The 15,798-nt window shown below is 41.0% G+C and overlaps 1 protein-coding gene across 1 annotated transcript in view; it reads right to left on the bottom strand.

The window, feature by feature from the left end:
- LOC126187637 (alpha-tocopherol transfer protein-like) overlaps positions 1-413 on the bottom strand; it is a 139,436-nt gene extending 139,023 nt beyond the window's left edge. The window contains exon 1 of the mRNA XM_049928835.1: positions 371-413. The gene's annotated coding sequence lies outside the window, so the exon portion shown is untranslated. The remainder of the gene's footprint in view (positions 1-370) is intronic.
- Between the last annotated feature and the right edge of the window lie 15,385 nt (positions 414-15,798).

Raw genomic sequence — 15,798 nt, 5'->3', positions numbered from 1 at the left:
ACTAATCACGTTTACCATTCGATATAAACGCAACCTTTACAAGCACAACAATCTCGTAGTAAGATACTCAGAGAGACAAAACAATTTTAGTTGTTAATTTTACCCTGTTAAAAATCACAAAATTGCGAGGAAAAATTTACACAAACATCAGTTTTACAAAGTGTTAGTAAAATACAACCTGCGTTTAATATTCGAGGACGATTTTTGCTAGGAAAAGAAATGAATGCCAGACAATCAAGAGCGACAAATCCGGCAGCGGAAGAGGGCGAAAGGCTTGATAGACCACACGTTTTCCATATCAGACTGTTCCCTGCATGTGGTGTGTTGTAAACAGTTACGTTTACATCCTGTACTGTGTCGGAAGACTCACCAGCGCACACCAGCGTCTCCAGCACACACGCGGATCTCCGACCACAAACACGTGCGGGAGGCAACTACGCAGCTAAGCGTGTTAGAACAGGTTTTTATATCTAAAGCCATGAGCGACTCTGGCTTCCTTCACGACGAAGACGCGAGTGAATTTTTCGACACAGCAGATTTTAATAGTCGCCACGAATACCGTACCGTCTTCAGCAATCATTTGGAAACTACAGGTGTTATAAATCGATGCAGTACCTAGAATCAGTAATACAGTATGTTAAGTAAGAGAGTGGTGGGCATTACACACAGATGGTAAATCATATTGGCGCTTTTCGATAGTAAAAGGCAATGAAGCAGCACCCAAGAATAAAAGGCCATGAAGCAGCATCGGATTTCACTTTAAGTCTTCTCTCTCAAAGCTCAAATTGATGGTTCAAATGGCTCTAAGCATTATTTGACTTAACGTCTGAGGTCATCAGTCCCCTAGACTTACAACTACTTAAACCTAACTAACCTAAGGAAATCACACACATCCATGCCCGACACAGGATTCGAACCTGCAACCGTAGCAGCAGCGCGGTTCTGAAGGTCGCAGCGGCCGGCCTCAACGGTCATTCCATTTCATTTATTACATGACTGAAGACCTGCTGACTAATATTTTAAAATCAGGTCATACATTTTACAACTTCACAAGTAATAGTACATTGTTCCACATTACTAGCAAAAATAGTTTTGAGAAATAGAAAGAAGAGTGTTAACAATGAATTACAAAGAAAATTAACTTAATTGAAGGAAACCGAGGGCTAAAATAAAAAAATTGTAATTTGGAAGAAAATAATAGAAAGATAGGAAAGGGACGATCTGTAGATTTTCTGTTATTGTTAAAACGAAGTATAACGTAAATTGCGGGTCTTGTTCCCGGAGAAAGGTCGTCGGCACAAAAATCGAGCCCGTCTGTCCTGAAGAAGTATACAAAACTATGTCTTCTTATATTACTAAATGAAATGCATCATGAATGACTGTATTTGTTTCTACTGTCTAAGAACAAGTACTACGTATCACGTGTTTGAAGTTCCTATGTAGGGCATACCCATTGCATTGTTTACGATGACCGGGCCGTGTGGCCGAGCGGTTCTAGACGCTTCAGTCTGGAACCGCGCGATCGCTACGGTCGCAGGTTCGTATCCTGCCTCGGGCCTGGATGTGTGTGATGTCCTTAGGTTAGTTAGGTGTAAGTAGTTCTAAGTCTGGGACTGATGACCTCAGATGTCAAGTCCCATAGTGCTCAGAGCCATTTGAACCATTTGTTTACGATGCTGTACTTAGACTTAGGTCCACATGTTGTACGCGTGGTGTTATGAGTTTGTGTACATGATGCTTTTTCTGTTAACGAATACCACGCGAGGGAGGGAGCTATATAGCTATATATAAGTCTCTTACCATTTCATGTATCTAATTCTCCCTCAAACAATTTATAACAGGAGTCACGGAATTACTATCAGCAGAATTATAATCTGCGAAACAGGAGTTGATCGTGTCTTTTCCCAGTGGTATAAATGTCTTAACGCGTGTGGGAATCACTTTTGAATGGAACTACTTAATGGCCCCCTTGTGGTGGGCGTTCGGTTTTGACTATCCTCCCGTATACTCGGTGGCCGATAAAACGTGCCGGCCGAGCAGTGGAGTTACTGCAGTTCCGGCTGTTTTATGTAGAGCTGTGTGCCCTGTCTTTCCCTGGAAGGTACAACTTGCACGGCATCATGACACGAGCGCGTGCTTGTGTGTGTGTGTGTGTGTGTGTGTGTGTGTGTGTGTATGTGTGTCATACAGTGCTTCCCTAAACTCTTGGTGGAAGTAGTTGTTCGTTATCTCCCCGGTATGGTCGACATTCCTCTCATAGTAAGGAGCAGATTTATTTATGTGTACATACAATTTTATTCAGTGCTACAGCGGTAAGTGATTATTGTGAGCCCGTTCGCTTCCGTTATACAGTTGCTCCTGGTGATGAGTACGGTGTGTTGTTTATTCAGCGTAGTTGCCCCATAGCAATGAACCACGCATGTTCTTGCACCTCTTGCCAGAGATTGTGAGAACGTATAATTGAAACAAACCCTGGGATATTTCTGCTAGAATGCTTGTGTCTCTATCTGGCTTCCTCAAGTAAAGTTTATGTTTGAAGCCTTGTTTCGTGCCGCGTTCCCGGGTTCGATTCCCGGCGGGGTCAGGGATTTTCTCTGCCTCGTGATGACTGGGTGTTGTGTGCTGTCCTTAGGTTAGTTATGTTTAAGTAGTTCTAAGTTCTAGGGGACTGATGACTATAGATCACAAATCGTGGGATATTTCTGTTAGAATTCCTGTGTCTCGACCTGGCTTTCTCTTGTTTATGTCTAAAGCCTTGTTTCTTCTGGTTAATGTTGTTATAAATCCACTCTGTGTACGGAGTCTGACTTACTATGAGAACTAGTGAAAGCATTTGATCACTCTGTTGCATTCTCAAATTGCTTCGATATTGGTTGTGTCTGGTCAAATTACAACTTTCGTATTGGCCATACTGTGTCTGCTATTAGTCACAATAAGCTGTCGTGTAAGAATTCCCACTATTACAGCAAACCTATATGTGATGCTCTAGCCTACGTGCAATACTTTATTTATACATGTTACCTGTTTTAATTTTTTATGTTTATTGTAACGCCTTGCTTGTTATTTCTATAGAATACTGCCATTTTAAAAACAATTCCATTTTTGAAATTGTGACAATTCATCTTAAAATTTTTTGGTATTTCCGTTAAATGACAATTCTGAGCCCCGTATATCACTCACAGCTGAAACGAATCCTAACCACCCCCTGTATGGCACAGTTATGTTGAGTAAAACATCGGCTACGACATTCTTTCTAGAGCTACGCTGACAGTTTGGCAGAAACCTCTGCTCGATCAGAGCAGGTGCAACGACCTTTCAGAAACTGTACAAGGAAAGTTCCTAAGATAGTTCAAATGGCTCTGAGCACTATGGGACTTCTCATCCGAGGTCATGAGTCCCGTAGGCTTAGAACTACTTAAACCTAACCAACCTAAGGACATAAAACACATCCATGCCCGAGGCAGGATTCGAAACTGCGACCGTAGCAGCAGCGCGGTTCCGGACTGTAGCGCCTAGAACCGCTCGGCCACAACGGCCGGCAAAGTTCGTGAGATCTGAGGTAAGCAGAAAGGGTAACTGTTCGAAGGTGAAGTGTATAGGCAGGTAGTCAGTTTGAGGCACACTGTGACAACAGTTTAACTTGCTCAGTTGATAATGGCATTGGTTTGGAAATAGGTTTTAATCTGCCTGGGGGATTCAGAGATCTTTTTAGGTATACGCTGAAAAAATCGCAGATATTGTTATTTGTTCATATGGAGAGGATGAAATAAGAGCTTGACGTTTTCACTTAAAGAACTTGAAGAATCCAAAAGAATCTTTGACTGCCAATTTTTACTACATTTAATGACCGGTTTCGATCACCTAAACCATCATCAGATTCCTCTGTCTATTTAAAAGTGAGAAAAAAACAATAGAACTTGAAGCCAAGATTGACAGAATTATGACGACCTAATCAATCGGAATCAGACATTAAATAAAATAAAAAGTTGCGGACAAAGCTTATTTTTGATTCCACAAGTTCTTAAACATTGTGTCGCTGCATTCTTCAGTGCGATAACATCCATTTTTCGATTTTGTTTTAGTATAACGTATTCTCCGTCGCAGAAAACACCCACCATAACTTATTATAAGATGGTCACAATATATCCGTATGGGAACGTTTATCTATTTTGTCTTCTCTTTGCTTTAGCAAACAATACCTTGCACTTCGCTTCTCTACATACCTCTGTATTACAACAATCAGTTTCATGTTTTTTTTATTTTTACTTCTTCAGTTACAAATACAGACACTATCGTTTTGGCACGGGTGTTCTACTAGGGATTTTTAAAAATCCTTTAACATATGGTACACCATACTAGAATTGTACGAAGTTAATTCCTGAAGGAGACAATGTTAGTTTTACAGCTGACAATAATCCCATGAATCTTTTACACATCTAAACATATAAAAGGGCTGTGTGTGTGTGTGTGTGTGTGTGTGTGTGCGTTTCCTCCTAAACCACTGTGATCGATTTCAACCAAACCTGGTACAAATATACCTTTCTGTGAGGCAACAATCGCTGTCGGGACAGAACCACCTACCTATCATAGTTCAGGAAATATGACGTCATAAACAATGAGATACGTGAAAAACTGAAGCACCATGCATGAGGTTTAAGTTTATTACATATTAACTCCTAACTATTCGCAACACATTCTGCAGGCAGTATTCACATGTATCATTGTGTGACCCACAGTTCAAGACATATGACCTCATAAACACTGAGATGCGTGAAAAAATGCCGCAACAGAATCATTCTTTTCTACTAATACACTCCTACAGTCGAGTCATCTTAAGAAAATCCCTGGTACTTAGTAGCTCTTTAGACAGCTTTCAACTGTCTGCAAACGTCTGCAGACAAAAGCAATCGCCGTCTATAAAGTTACGAAGAGGCGTTGCCATAGAGGTGTTTAACAAATTACGTTGTATACACGCGAAGCAGATGCGCCCAATCTAAAGAAACTGTTCTGGACATTAAATTATAAATGCACAGCTTAGCTTTTGTTTTCGTTTCTAATAGAAAATTGGCAAAATGAATATCCGGCCAATGCTGGGTTCGTTAGATAGTTACCCTTAAACGGACGGTGTATTAGAGACTTAACGTTTAACTACAGTTTTATTTTATACTCGATTTTGTGTCGTAGTTTCTAGACCAACGACAAGAATAGAAAATAAGGCAACAGATCAAAAAACATTAGAACTTTGCAACGCCTCAGAGAAAGATATCCACGTTCATTTTCAAGGACGTCACAACTGCGTGTGATGTAAAGCGGTGGTTAGGAACTCGTCCGAGACCAGCGGAGCCACGCCACAGTTTCAAGTCAAGGAGAGTGAGAGTCGACTTGTTCTAGGCCAAGGCCGGTCTACGACGTACCTGTGTTGGAAACTCTCGCACGTGTCCACACTCTTTTTCATGGCGGCGTGGTTACCACGAGATTCTTACTTATCTCAGTGTCAGTATACTGCGTAGCGGATAACGAAAGGAGAACAGAACAGAATCACGCTGATACTTCATATAACGTAGCCCAGGCATGATAGCCAGTTTCTGACGCAATTTTTTTCGAACAACAAACGCGTACCTCATATTATGGATGTTTGCCGGTGGGTATATTCAGCCGCCAAATAATTGTTAAAATTCATAGTGAAACATTCATGTGTCCTTTGTTTTTCACAATTCGCTACTAGTTTCGGTCAGTGACCTTTATCAAACTTAGTCTACAACGAATAAACCAAATCATTAGAGGTTACACAGTTTACAGTGAAATATATTGTTAAATAGTAATTTTAACAAAAATAATTTGCTCTTTTGAGCACGCCACACGACGTAAATTTTTTTTTACAATATTAACTGTATGGCCGGCCGAAGTGGCCGTGCGGTTCTAGGCGCTGCAGTCTGGAACCGCGAGACCGCTGCGGTCGCAGGTTGGAATCCTGCCTCGGGCATGGATGTGTGTGGTGTCCTTAGGTTAGTTAGGTTTAACTAGTTCTAAGTTCTAGGGGACTAATGACCTCAGAAGTTGAGTCCCATAGTGCTCAGAGCCATTAGAACCATTTTTTATTAACTGTATACGATAGTTTTCGTCAAGAAGCAAGTCCACACTGACAACTAGTAACGCACTGACAGATGTAATTAAGCCAAACAATCAAGGATACAAAATGAAATTTTCACTCTCCAGCGGAGTGTGCGCTGTTATGAAACTACCTGGCAGGTTAAAACTGCGTGCCGGGCCGAGACTCGAACTCGGGACCTTTACCTTTCGCGGGCAAGTGCTCTACTGACTGAGCTACCCAAGCACGACTCACACCCGTCTTCACAGCTTTAAATCCGCCAGTACCTCGTCTCCTACCTTCCAAACTTCGCAGAAGCTCTCCTGCATACGAGGAGTCTCGAGTTCGAGTCTCGGTCCGGCATACAGTTTTAATCTGCCAGGAAGTTTTCATATCAGCGCACACTCAACTGCAGAGTGAAAATTTCATTCTGGAAATATCCCATAGGCTGTGGCTAAGCCATATCTCCGCAATATTCTTTCTTCCAGGAGTGCTAGTTCTGCATGGTATGCAGGAGAGCTTCTGTGAAGTTTGGAAGGTAGGAGACGAGGTACTGGCCGACTTAAAGCTGTGAGGACGGGGCGTGAGTCGTGTTTCGGTAGCTCAGTTACATACTGCTCTATTTGCCGGCACGGTAGATCAGCGTGTTCGGTCGGAAGGCTGTGTGCTTTCTGTAATAAAAAAAAAAAAAATGAGTCAAGGAATCAACAATCAACTTGAACGGATGTCTTGTGCCGTCCGGCCAGACCAAACGCAACGAACAGCAGTATCAATTTACTAAAAGGTATATGGAACTAAAGATTATTACAGTGTACCTTTCAGTAAATTAATACTGCTATTGCTAGCATGTACTATAGTTTTTATCTGTGACCTAGCGTTATCTTTGTTTGTACCCTTGAATATTTGGGTTAATTACAACTGCCAGAATGTTACTAGCTGTCGATGTAAACATGCTTATTAACGAAAAATATTGTACACAGTTATTATTGTGAACAATTTTTGTGAACTATGATGGGCTTAAAACAGCAAATTACCTTTGTTCAGATTATGGTATAGCTTCCTGCCGTTTATGCCAGCAAGTGATATACTATTTAACCTTATATTTCACTGTAAACTGTGTAATCTCTAACCATTTGATTTATTCGTTTTAGGCTAAGCTTGATAATGATCATTGACCGAAACTAGTAGCGAACTGCTAGTAGCGAACTGTGCGCAATAAAGGACAGGTGAAGGTTTCACCAGGAATTTTAACGTCATATTATGCCGTGCATCAACACTACAAAACTTAACGTTTTGTACAGGGTACTTACTAGACAAATATACAGGGCAACTGAAAATGAAGTTAGCTACTAAAAACGGCTACAATTATTTAATGCTTCGAGATACAACGATACGAATCACAAAGGATGTAAAAGGGAGTTCAAAATTTCGTCGTTTAGCAAGTGCAATGAATCGAAAGCCGGCACGTGTGCGCTGATGCATAAGTGGCAAGTTTCGTGTAGTGAGTGAAAATTGCCGATTCAATACAGGAGGCGTTCTGCATGTCAGAAGTTAATAACAGTCGTTCTCCTATAACAACGCAGGGACGATTTCGTCAGTGATGCAAACAAGCGCCTCCAAGTGTCAAACAGTTTCGCAGAGGGCATCGGCAATTTCAAGAAAGAAAATGCTTGTGCAAAGGAAGGATTACCAGGCGGCCACTTGGGTCGGCAGAAAAATTGTAAAAGCCGCCTTTCGTTTGAAAGTAGTTCACTGAAATCGACATATGAAGTCAGTAGGGAGGCAAAATTATCGTAAAAAACTGTTTGGCGTATTCTAAAAATGAAACTGAAAAAGAAAACGTACGTAATTCAGATTTTACAGGACTGAAACAGGAAGATTACATCAAACGTACAAGTGATGGCGACAATGCTGCAACCCATAGAAGAAAAAACGTGTATCTATGAAAGACGGGAATTTATATAAAATACCTATAAAGTGTACAAAAAATAAATTTCTCTCGCATCGTCTGTAAATCTCATAGCTGTATCGCTAGGAATTAAACAGTCACTGACTTTTTTAATAGCTTCATTCATTTTCTGTTGCCTTGTATTTACTTTCTTGTTAAATTGTGTTCCACTTGTTACATTAGTACTGACAAAGAGTAATATGTTAATTTTTATTTCATTTAAGATACTCTCCCAGTTAGTACTCCGAAAAATACCAGCATATAGACACCCCCTACCCTCCTGCACACACACACACACACACACACACACACACACACACACACAAAGCAAACCATGTATATATATAGCCTGCAATCTTACTCTTTCCTCTTCATGTCGGTAGAAATGGCACACATAATTATCAGACTAATGTTTATTTAGATCACAGTTAGCTGATTGGGCCTTAGGTAAGAAACGATGTCGTTTGCATTTGGCCTAACTCTGGGTGTTAGCGTCAGCGTGACTGAAAGTTTGCAGAACACAAAGCATCGTACGCTCGGATATTCTTTGTGGCTGAGGTCACTAACACATATTACTGCAGTGGTACTGGACCCATGAACAAGCGGTTCGAATCTCACAGCTAATAATGCCATAAAACTGAATGTGACTTTGTGGAAGGAAACCTAAACCACAGAAATTGAAATGATGATTTTTTCCCCCAAAAACGGACCAGACACACATCTGATATTAATTCAACCTAGCAAAGGTCACAGATAGATGGCCAGAACATGAGAATTGGTCTATTCCTCTACCGACGATTCTGTGCATGACATCTGATTTACTCACAATTTGTTTTATGTGTGCATTTCCCTTCGGGCGGTTCCCAGTGGTTACTAGTAAACACTTTACGATGTTTACTATCTCCAGTGATTGGTAGCCAATAATTTAATCAAAAAGTAGTGGATTTCTTCACCTGGTTACGCTCAACAAGTTACATTTATTCAAATACAGGTTCAAATCAAAGGCGAATCGCTACACCAACCACAGATTACCTACATGTCTTCCTGCATTGACTTCTGGCTTCATAAGATTCATATAGACGTTATCCACAGATACCCTCATGGAGCCCACATGTTAAGCTTGGTTAAAACGATATAAAATATAAATATGTTGAAGTGGTTCCTTTCGTATAAACTGATTAACTTGCAAGATAATTAAATACCATAAGGTCTCACTTCAAAAGAGATAAAAAGTGTAGCTATTCCCATTTGGAGTTGAAATTATTGTAAATGCTGAGCATTTTTATTTCAAGTGAAATTATAGTGAAATTATTGTAATTGACTTTAATAGGCTGAATAGTAATTAGCGTAAGGTCCAGAAGTCACAACTGGTTAACGTCGCGCTTTGTGACTAATGATTGTGTATGTAGGTAACGTTCATATAAAAGAAGCTATGTCGTGGTAAGTTAAACGAACAAGTACTTAAGAAACAGGGTCGTCTTTCTCACAATTAAATAAACAACGGTAGAGCGTTTAAGGCGCTCGATCATTGCATCACCAAATTAACCGCTTCCAGCTGAATTAAAAGGTGAGAAATTAATTACCTTATTAACTGAACAGGAGAATTGAGAGGTTTTTCGTTTTATCGAATAAGGACAGGTATAAAATATAATATTCTTATTATAATAACAAAATACACTGCCGAAAAAAATTAGTGCACCCCTTCAGTTGTTTCCAGTTCACTCAAAAATTTATTGTTGCAACAGTGAATATGGGAAAAATGAAATGCTTACATCTACAGATCAACAGCACAAGCTGCTCTGAGGTACCAGGTATCGACCCATGCTGAGACACCCATATTAGTACGTAATGTAGCCTGCATTGGCGGAAGTGCAGTGTCCGCAGCTCGTGGTCGTGAGGTAGCGTTCTCGCCTCCCACGCCCGGGTTCCCGGGCTCCATTCCCGGCGGGGTCAGGGATTTTCTCTGCCTCGTGATGACTGGGTGTTGTGTGATGTCCTTAGGTTAGTTAGGTTTAAGTGGTTCTAAATTCTAGGGGACTGATGACCACAGATATTAAGTCCCATAGTGCTCAGAGCCATTTGAACCATTTTTGGAAGTGCAGGGCCTGACTCTGGTCAAGTGTGCAGATGGCGAATACCCTGCTGGCATATGCTACGTCACAGCGTCTCAACCTCTTCACGTAGTTCTGTGAGTTGTTGGTTGACGAGTAGCACAAGTCACTTCTCGTCCGATCGTATCACACACGGGCTTGCTTGGAGACAAGTCCGGTTATCGTGCTGGTCAAGGAAGTTGCCGAACGTCTTTCAGAGCACGTTGAGTTTCACACGCACTCTGTGAGCGAGCACTATGCTGTTGGAACAATGTATCACCTTCCTCTTGCAAGAACGGCAAAAGAACGGGTCTAACGACATTCTGCGCGTACCGAGTGCTGGTTAGTGTCCCCTCCAGAAAAGTAAAGGTGAAAGAGATTTGTAGCTAATCGCACTCCAGACCATAGGAACTGGGGTGGAACCAGTGTGTCTTAGGTTAATGCAGTTTATAAGACAGCGCTTACCGCGTCTACATCGTATACGCAAAAGAGCATCACTTGCATGCAGGCAAATTGCTTTCATCACTAAAGATCGCGATGCGCCATTCAATCTTCCAAGTGGTCCTCTGACGGTGTCACTCGAGCCGCTCACATCGATGCTGTGGCTTGAATGGAAGACGGGCTAGAGGCGTGCGTACCTATAGTCCCACTGCTAAGTACCCGTTCGCAACAGTTCGTGTTCTCTTATCTGCGCTGTGGTAGCTGTACAATTTGCCATTGCTGCCCTTATAATATGATGATCCTGGCTGGCGTCTGCGCTGCGTCGACGTCCACAACCTCGTCTACAGGTGTGAAAATGTTCACGCGACCACTGATACCAGAATCGTTGCTCAAATGACGCAGTACGTCCAACTCGTGTTGAAGTTCTCCGAACGGACCATCCCTTCACTCTGAGGCCCACCTCTGTGGCATTCTTGTCTGCTTGCTTCACACATCGGCACCACACTGAGCCTTCTGCTGTGAGCATTCTCTATTATAGGGTACGCACAGATGGCCCCCTGGTAGCTACGTCACTGCTCTATCTGTTGGCGGACGACGTTGAAACCACTATCAGTAGATCTACTATCCACCAAGTGGTATATGCCGTCATAGGATCGAAATCGGCGTCGTCTTTCCAGGTGTACTATTTTTTCCAGCAGTGTATTTGATCCAGCGAACATCCGCAACCGAGGAACATGGCAATAAAATAAAAAAAATCCTCTTCAGTTTCCCGTAATTTCTAATTTATTGTAAGACCGGTTTAAGAGCCTAAAGTTGCGTTCTCAGGTATCACCTATGCAAACATATGTGTGGTGGTATGGCAATAAAATAAAAAAAAATCCTCGTCAATTTCCCATAATTTCTTTTTTATTGTAAGACCGGTTTCAAAGTTTAAAGCGTCATTCTCAGGTATCACCTATGCAAACATAAATGTGTGGTGGTTGGGCCAGTTCCTCATGGGGATGGGGTCACATTAACGTCAAATAAACGCATGGGAGCGTAGGACCAGTACCGCGGCGCCAGACTCGGCAGCACAACACGGAGGTGAATAGTGTAAGGCCTCAGCTGATCGTGACGCCGGAAGCAGGCATAAGAGCCATTGAGGCGGGGAACTGAAAAACATGAAAGAGAGAAAGAAAAGGAAACGATCAGCTCGCCCCCTATCCGGCTGTAAGTCACTTCCGTGTCGGCCGAGGCAGACGCCGGTCCTATGCTCTCATGCGTCTATTTGACGTGGGTGTGACCACCATGACTGTCTCTCCGACCGCCACACATTCAGTGTTCCAATAACTATTTGGCGGCACCTGAAGATGAAGCTTTAGGCTTTGAAACCGATCGTGCAACACATTAGAAATTATACGCAACTGAAGCAGACTTCTTTCCTCTTGCTGTTGCTGGCAGAAAGGTACATATAGTGCAGTTTACATCTGTATCGTGTTGATGCCAGAGCAAGAAGAAGAACACAAACTAGTGTCACATAATTCTCAGAGTGAACAATTATTGGAGAACAAAGTCTGCTATAACATTTGTGCTAAATGTATCGATTTTTCCGAGATTTTGCTTTTACATAAGCACTACCAAAGGAAATAGTTTTTTGCTGTTCATTTAATAGAGTTAACGCAAACTCACAAACAAGCTGTTACGTGGCAGTTGAAAAGTTTCCCCAAGTGTTAGTGGATTTCGTGACTGTGTGCTTCCGAGCAGTAGCGCTGAGACGATTTTATCGCTGACAATGGACACTGCGATTACAATGAAATTGATATCTCTGTAATTCGATTATCTACGTAATTTAAGCGAACAAGGACTCGAAACTTTTTTTGCTCTTTTCTCTTCAGTTTCAGCCATTGTCTGGTATGGTCATAAAATATTTTGCTTGGTCTATGTTATGTAGAGATTTTGTTATTTGTGCTCATTGTGCCCATTAATAACTATTTAATTTCTTTGTGTTTGTTATTGAATCATACCTTTTGTCCTCAGCTTTTTTTCATGAATTTGATAGTTAAAAGGTGCTTCTTTGTGTGGGAATGCCGTTAGTGAATGATCGCGTATTAACGGCACTAATCAGTGTAATACGTTTGGTTTGCTTTCAGAATAGACTCTGCATCTAAAATGTCACTTTTGACAAAACGAAGTCCGATATCTTTTAGGCGTAAATCAGTCCCAAAATTATACTCGCCAACAGACAATCCCGGTAGAGGAACCTAGCTAAAAAATATCAATCATTAATTATTATGGGGGTAATATTTGACAAATTGCATTCAAATTTCAATATTAAAAATATTTTTACATAATTTTTGAAATACGTAATTTTCTTGCTTTAATTGAAGACGCATTTAGTCAAAGGTAGTTTTGATTTGATTCAGAGTTGCATTTGAGTTCAAACATTTTAAAAGCCAGAATAATATAAAATTAAATACTAATTTCAAAACCCAATAATAATAATAAGCCACCATTAAACAGTCCACAAGCATAATATCGTTTGACATTGTTACTGTCGTGTACTTTCAGGATTATTTAATTAGGCACAAGAGTTCACCCTTTCATCTACATCGGAAGATTTGGTATGGTGTGTATGAAATTTTGTTGGTAAATTCATTACTTTTGTTATATAATATTAATGTATTAGATTTTTGGGTTCATGTAATGAACTGCTATGCTCAGTAGCTTGTAATTATTATCTATGTTCTGTAAATGAAAGGGGAGACAGTTGATAGTAGAAGGATAGTGTGAGATGATGTCAGTGCTTCACTGGAGGGGCGATTCATGTAATGATGAAGTATTTGGACTGAAGAAGTATTTGGACTGGGAAATGGGGAGAAGCGTGAAGAAGGAAGTGCAGTAATGAGAAACAGTTTAGGCATAACTGTTTTAGAGAACCTATCATCCTAATGAAGAATATTGCCGCGAGCTATGACGGCGTCATGTTATTACGTGTCGACGAAATATAACCCGAAACATTATTACTTAGAGGCTGTGCAAATATATCAAGACAGAAGAGAAATCTACTGAGAGCCGAAATGAGCAGTATTAATTTTCTAGTGAAAAATCACAAAAAGATACAGAAGACAAGAATAGATAGAAAACTATATGCACCGTGTTTGAAGAACTGAGTAGGTAACTGGACTTTGATTTAAATCTGATGAGCAGGAGGGGTGAATGTACGGTATTTTGTGGGAAGGTGAATGTCATGTGGACTTCCGCGTACAACGGACTATTTAGAACTCTTTAATCACTTGTGAAGGCGTAGCACATAATTTGCAGAAAGTAAAGGTTTTGAATACATGAGCACCACGCTAGTCAAATGCACGTAATAGAGTGGGTATTCAATGTTGCAATGAAGAGTTACGCTTTTCACAAGATACCTCATATAAATTCCGTCCAGAAATTTTCCCTTCTTATCGTAGAGTTGGTTTCTGGACTTATGTTTTGGAGAAAATTATTCTCGGCGAATTCACTAAATTCGAAGCAGGGGCGCCGCAATTTGCAGTCATTTCCGCTTCGGAAAGACGGAGGTGTTCAGCAGTGTACTGCTATTGGTGAGATCTTCAACTGTAGGTAGGACTTCTTGAAAGATATCGTTGACGGCAGCCAAAACAAAAACAAGACCATACTTACGACGATGTAGGACGATGCAGTCATCACTAAATCAATGCACTCCAATTAATTAATTAAACATTCTTAAACAAAAGACAATTACGTAATAAAAATTTAAATTTGCAGAGAAAAACTTTTGTAAATAGTTTCTTGTTACTGGTAGCCAGCCTTACTGTAGTTGTGTACACAGTCTGTGGAACTTTGTAATCACGTACCATATAATTTCAGCACCTGTACAGCCAGTTGAATTCAAACCACTCATGAAAATTTTCGAAGACTGATTATAGTACTGTTTTCTCCGTCATAGCTTTACAATGGAGAAGCTGAGTTGTGACTTTAATGCTTCGTGATTCCACTCTGGCGTAAATCAGACACTGATTCATAAAATATGGTTTGTTGCATGACATGAGTACGTGAATGTGAGAGCTTATACTTACAGCTAGTGCAGAAGTGTGAAGTAGAGCAGTATCAGAGACGTTTGTTTATCAGTGTATGTTGGGGTCGTTTACATGGGCTTGAGAAAGGTGGTAGCAATGGTATGTGTGTGTTCAGGTGGGTATTAAAGAGTACATGTAAACAGATTCCGTAAAACAGTATCAAGATAGTAGGAGAACGAACATAATTTTATATTTATATTTGATAGGACGGCAGTGAGAACCGTTCATCATATCGTCAGGGCCTACTGTTTCAGAATGATCTTCGTCCTTTTTCCACTCGCTAGACACTCCTCCTTGCCCCAGTGACATTCGATTAGCTAGAAGGAGACTCAGGTGTATCTCAGAGTGTATGCGACCAATATATGCAGGTAGACATACGATTAACTAGAAGAGACTCAGGTGTATCTCAGAATATATGCCACCAATATATGCAGGTAAACATGTCCAAGTAAACCTCTACCAGCATATACACGTATCAAAAAAAGTTTTGCATCACCTAGGTACCGAGAGTTCCAAAACCTGGACACAAAATTGGAACAGAGATCAACATAAATATCATTTCCGCCCTTTCTATTGCTCTTGAAAACGACACATCGCTTGTTGTACCAACATAAAGCGAGACCTCCAGAGGTGGTGGTCCAGATTGCTGTCACACCGGTACCTCTAATACCCAGTAGCACGTTCTCTTGCATTGTTGCATGCCTGTGTTCGTCGTGGCATACTATCCAAAAGTTCATCAAGGCACTGTTGGTCCAGATTGTCCCACTCCTCAACGGCGATTCGGCGTAGGTCCCTTAGCGTGGTTGGTGGGACACGTCGTCCATAAACAGTCCTTTTCAATCTATCTCAGGTTGTAAGAGGTATGTGCTGCCTGCGATATGTAAGCTATAAGAGAATCTGAGACCAAAGAGCAGTGTTGACTGCAGTACGAACTGTGTAGCAGTAGCAGTAAGTTGTTGCTAGCGAGCAGTCGCCTGTCTGCGCTTGTCAGTCCTGTCTGGTGTATCATGTTGGCTGGGCCGGTCGCGGTGCAGCGATGCCGGAGCCTGAGTATCATTGTATAAGGTAAGAAAAGCAGCCTCGCGCATATTTAGTAATATTATGTAGCAAGTAAATCTTTTAAAAATGTCCTAATAATAATCTTTGTCTAATTTCTAACAA

Source organism: Schistocerca cancellata, chromosome 5, assembly GCF_023864275.1.
Source record: "Schistocerca cancellata isolate TAMUIC-IGC-003103 chromosome 5, iqSchCanc2.1, whole genome shotgun sequence".
NCBI lineage: Eukaryota > Metazoa > Arthropoda > Insecta > Orthoptera > Acrididae > Schistocerca > Schistocerca cancellata.
The sequence above is the reverse complement of the archived record's forward strand: the minus strand, read 5'-3'. Positions and strand labels throughout refer to the sequence as shown.